This window comes from Muntiacus reevesi, chromosome 6, assembly GCF_963930625.1.
Source record: "Muntiacus reevesi chromosome 6, mMunRee1.1, whole genome shotgun sequence".
NCBI lineage: Eukaryota > Metazoa > Chordata > Mammalia > Artiodactyla > Cervidae > Muntiacus > Muntiacus reevesi.
In genome coordinates this window covers 64,367,197-64,373,196 of record NC_089254.1, presented here as the reverse complement: position 1 = coordinate 64,373,196, position 6,000 = coordinate 64,367,197, and positions in this window count along the sequence as shown.

Genomic DNA, 6,000 nt, shown 5'->3' with positions numbered 1-6,000 from the left:
ATTTTTGTATGTTAGGATTTGAGGTGAATTTTTTCTCAAATGGACATACATTTTAAAAAATAATAGCTTTACTGAGATATTATTCATGTAACATAAAATTCATCCCTTTAAAGTATACAATTATAATATGATAAACATAAACAGCACTACTTTCTGTTATATATGAAACTTGTTGAGAATGTTGATCCTGAAGTTTCTCCTCACAAGGGAAAATTTTTTTTCTTTTATTTTGTACCTATATGAGATGGTGAATGTTCACCAAACTTCTTGTGGTTGGTATTTCATGGTGTATGTAAGTCAAATCAGTATACTGTATAACTTAAACAGTGCTATCTGTCAACTATAGCTCAATAAAACTAGGAAGACAATTAAAAAATAAAGTGTACAATTAAATGTTTTTCAGTCTATTCACATGGTTATTATCACCACTAACTGATTATAGAACATTTTCATCATCCCAAAACACTCAGTACCCACTAACGGTTTCCCATTCAGTTCTTACTCTAGTCTTTGACAATCACTAAATTTACTTTCTGTCTCTATAGATTTGCCAATTCAGGACATTTCATAGAAATGGAATCATATAATATGTGACTTTTTATGTCTACCTTCTTGCACTGAACGTTATGTTTATAAGGTTCAACTATGCTGTTGTTGTTTGGTCGCCGTCATGTCTGACTCTTCGAAACCCAATGAACTGCAGCACGTCAGGCTTCCCTGTCCTTCACTGTCTCCTGGAATTTGCTCAGACTCATGTCCATTGATTTGGTGATGCCATCCAACCATCTCATTCTCTGTAGCTCCCTTCTCCTTTTGCCCTTAATCTTTACCAACATTAGGGTCCCTTCCAATGAGTCAGCTCTTTCCATCAGGTGGCCAAAATATTGGAGTTTCAGCTTCAGCATCAGTCCTTCCAATGAATATTCAGGGTTGATCTCCTTTAGGATGGACTGGTTTGATCTCCTTGCAGTCCAAGGGACTCTTAAGAGTCTTCTCCAACACCACAGTTCAAAAGCATCAGTTTTTCGGTGCTCAGTCTTCTTTATAGCTCAACTCTCATATCTATTCATGACTACTGGAAAAACCATAGCTTTGATTATATGGGCCTTTGTGGGCAAAATGATGTCTCCACTTTTTAATACACTGTCTAGGTTTGTCAAGGCTTTTCTTCCAAGGAGCAAGTGTTTTTTAATTTTATGACTGAGTCAGCATCCACAGTGATTTTGGAACCCGAGAAAATAAAATCTCTTACTATTTCCACATTTTCCCCATCTATATACCATGAAGTGATGGGACCAGATGCCGTGATCTTAGTTTTCTGAATGTTGAGTTTTAAGCCAGCTTTTTCACTCTTCTCTTCTACCTTCATCAAGAGGCTCTTCAGTTCCTCTTTGCTTTTTGCCATTAGAGTGGTGTTATCTGCATATCTGAGGTTGTTTATCTATGCTGTGCTGTGTGCTGAGTTGCTTAGTCATGCCCGATTCTTTGAGACCCCACGGACTGTAGCCCGCCAGGCTCCTCTGTCCATGGAAATTCTCCAGGCAAAAATACTGAAGTGCATTGCCATGCCCTCCCTCCAAGGGATCTTCCCAACCCAGGGATCAAACCCAGGTCTCCTGCATTCATTGCAGGTGGATTCTTCAGTCTGAGCCACCAGGGAAGCCCTATCTATGCTGTAGTGTGTATCAGTTCTTCATTCATTTTTATGGCTCACTAGCATTTCACCATATGGATATTCACCATATGGACTCACTATACCCATATATCCAATTGATTCATCAGTTGGTGGATGTGTAGGTTGTTTCCATTTCTTGGACATTATGAATAAACCTGCTGTGAACATTTGTGCACAAGTTTTTGTGTGAAAGTATGTTTTAGTTCTCTTGGGTATACACCTCAGAGTGGAATGGGTCATATGGTAACTCTATATTTAATCTTTTGTGGAACATTTCTGAGGAACTAGCAGACTGATTTTTCAAATGGCTGCACCATTTTACAAGCCCACTAGCATCATATGAGGGTTCCAGTTTATTCACATATCAACAATACTTGTTATTATCCACCTTTTTAATTATAGCCATGCTAGTGCATGTGAAGTGGTATCTCACTGATATTTTACTTACATTTCTCTAATAGCTAATGATATTGAACATATTTTCATACACTTAGTGACCACTTGTATACTTCTTTAAAGAAATGCCTATTCAAATCCTTTGCCCATTTTTAGTGGGTTATTTGTCTCTTCATTGTTGAGTTGTAAGAGTTCTTTATGTATTCTGAATACAAGTCCTTTATCAGATATATGATCTGAAATATTTTTCTTCCCTTCTGTATGTTGTCTTTTCACTTTCTTGATGGTGATGTCTTGTCCTTTGGAACACAAGACATTTTTAATTTTAATGAAGTTCAATTAATTTATTTTTCTTTTGTCACTTCTGCTTTGGGTATCATCTCTAAGAAGCCATTGCCCAATCTAAGGTCTCTTCCAGAAGAAAACACAAATATAAATTTTAGTGACCTTAGGTTTGGGTCTATGATCCACATTGGGCTTCCCATGTGGCGCTAGTAGTCAAAACCCTCCTGCCAATGCAGGAGACATTCAAGACACAGGCTCAATCCCTGGGTCAGGAAGATCCTCTGGGGGAGGAAATGGCAAACCTCTTCAGTATTCTTGCTTAGAGAATCCCATGGACAGAGGAGCCTGGTGGGCTACAGTCCATAGGGTCACAAAGAGCCAGACACGATTGAAGTGATTTAGCACTCATGATCCACATTGAGTTAATTTTTGTACATGGTGTAAATAGGGGCACATGATATTTTTAAGATAAAATTTTAAAAATATATTAAAAATAAGCTTATACTCATAATGAACTAAAAGCTTTCAAACTCCTAATATGTGTTGCTTCAAGGTTTATATACCCATAAACTAGATGTTTAAGTTGATCGTATTTCATGTTAGTATTTCTTAGGCTGAATTAGAAAAAGAAATATGACAACAAAGTGAACTTTCCTCTTAATAAAATGATCTGATAATGGAGTCATCAGATGCCTGCTGCCTGTGATATTCTGCATGGCAAAGCATTCCTCATCCCCATTGCCTTAGCAACAAGAAAGCTAAAACCAGTCATAAAAGTGTAGATTATACATTTCAAACAAACAGACAATTCAAAAATAACAGAATTTGAAATATCCAACTAAATGCATTCAATACATAGCTCATGAAACCCAAAATAAATTTTTATGCACATTATATGGAGATGAATTTTTTTAAAGTTCCTAGTTCCCATTTTCATAAGTCATAAGAAATTTTTGTCTTTCTCTTTCTCTTAGATGTATTTTTCTGGATATTTATTTTTATATCAAATTGTAAGTCCTTAAATATAGGCACTTTGCCTCAATCACCTTTGTTCTTCTCCAGCTTTCAGTGGCGTGTGATGATCTGGATTGTGTACTGAACGACTCTAAATTCTAAAGGATTCTAAAGGAAATTCTAAAGGACATCAATCCTGAATATTCATGGGAAAGACTGATGCTGAAGCTGAAGCTCCAATAATATGGCCACCTGATGCAAAGAGCCAACTCATTAGAAAAGACCTTGATGCTGGGAAAGATTGAAAGCAGTAGGAGAAAGGGACAACATCGGGCAAGATGGTTGGATGGTATTACCAACCAATGGACATGAGTTTGAGCAAGCTCCGGGAGATGGTGAAGGACAGGGAAGCCTGGCATGCTGCAGTCCATGGGGTCACAAAAAGTCAGACGTGGCTGAGCAGCTGAACAACAACAACTCTAAAGGTACCTGCAGTGAAGCGGTGTCTATCTGTACAGTTGGACATGGTGGTCCTCAGCTGCACAGTAAGTTGCAGGCAGCAAATCTTGATATTTATTTGTTGAGTTGAAATGAATTCTCACAGATTCCCTTGAGAATTAGTGGCAAGTTCTTGACGGACAGAATGCATATGAGGAGGGCAGTTACAAGTGGACAGATGTCTGCTATATCTTTCAGTATATTTTAAGACAGATGCTAATCTTTGTTCTATTAAAAACCATAAATGAGTTAAGCAAGGAAGAGTTTGTATGGGGCAGGTCGTGTGCACCCTTCAGAGTGCCAGGAGGCTGGCTTCAGACATGTTGCATGTTTTCTGAGAAACATTTTCTATCTGCAGACTGAGGCATCTGACACAATCTACTCATCTACATTGTGTCTCTTCCTTTTTATCACAGAACTGAACTTGGTTTTTGAGTGACCCAGCAGCTGTTATACTTTGGTGAGAGGGTTCTCCTCTCCCCACCACTTGCTCTTCTACCCCCACCTCCTCTGGTTTACTCTACCCAATTACCACACCAGAAACCACTCTGTCTCTCTCTTTTCCCAAAGAGACGCTTCCTTTATTCAACTGCTTAAACAAATAAAACAGAGTTTCCCTTTTCCCTGAGCCACCTGCTCAAAATACAAGCAGGAGACCAATTATAACCCGGGAGACAAATCCCCTTTGAACAGCTGATCTAGGGCATGGATTTGGAGGCTTATCGTCGGTCTGAATCACAGGGTCATGCCAGGGTCATCCCTAGAGCAAATCGTCCCTTGGCTTCCACTGAGCTTACCCTGAAATGTGCAAACTGGGTTTCTTTTCCCATGGATTATGAAGCTATTTGGTGAAGGCTGCTCATTTGATGTACTAATCAGCATCTTGACATAACACATGGGAAGAGTTTAAAAGTTTGCCTTTGTATTGCAAAGCTTCTAGGGTAGTTTCTAATTATGTCCTTACAATTGGAGACAGAGGTCTGTGACTGAACTTGAAAAAATAACTTCCAAAGAACAGGGCAGTGCTTCTCAAACTTTCATGTGTATACAAATCATGCGTGGATGTTGTTTAAATGCAAATTTTGATTCAGTAGGGCTGGGGTGGGGCCTGAGATTCTGCATTTCTAACAGGCTCCCAGGTGATGCTGCTGCTGTGGTCCGTGGGGCATATTGTGAGTAGACTACTTTATGCAGGGCTGGCCAAGAACCTTGCTGCTTGAGGATAATTAGTGACTTAACCATTCCTCGGTTCAGCTTTCTCAGCTGCCCAGACTCAGCTGGATATTTCCTCATTTTTTGCCACTCTCTACTTAGTTCAAATCTCTATTATTTCAGCGGTCATACTGGATTATATTTGTGTGCATTTCTGCCTCCTAGATTGTGAGCACACAGGGTAAGCGATCCACTCTCATTCATCTTTGGATTGAGGGCATTTAGACTAGCAGCTAAACAGTAGGCATTCAACAGGTATTTACTGAATAAAAGAAAAATTGACAAAGTAAATCAGAAAATAAAGTTTTAACCACCTGTATCCTAAATATCATAAAATAGACAAAAAAGCAATGGACATGCTGAGAAAAATATTTGCAGCATATAAAGACCTCTTACGGGTTGTTGTGGGTTGAATGGTGTACCCCGAAAGATATATCGAAATCCTAACCTCCAGTACCTCAGAATGTAGCCCTATATGGACACAAGTTTACCTCTGATGTAATCAATTGAAATGAGGAACTATTCAGATAGGGTAGTCTGTAAATCCAATAGGACTGGTGTCCTTATGAGCAAAGGGATATAGATAGACACATGGGGAGAAATTTCCCTGGAGATAGACGAAGAGATTGAAGTGATATATCTACAAGCTAACAAATGCTTGGGCTGCCAGAAGCTGGAAGAGGCGACAGGGAAGGAGCACAGTTCTGCCACCACCTTGATCCTGGACTTCAGTCTCCAGATTGTGAAAGAATGAATTCCTGTTGTTTAAGCCACCTAGTTTGTTGTGTTTTGTTATGGCAGCTCTAGGAAACAAATAAATAAGCAACAAGGAAAAGAACAATTTAATAGCAAAGGGGGAAAAAACACCCTTTAGACAGTGCACAAAAGAATAAATGCAAATGGCCATAAATGTAAAAAATGTTCAGAGGTGAATAATCAACACAATACAAACGGAACAAACATAGAATTTCTGTTTAAAT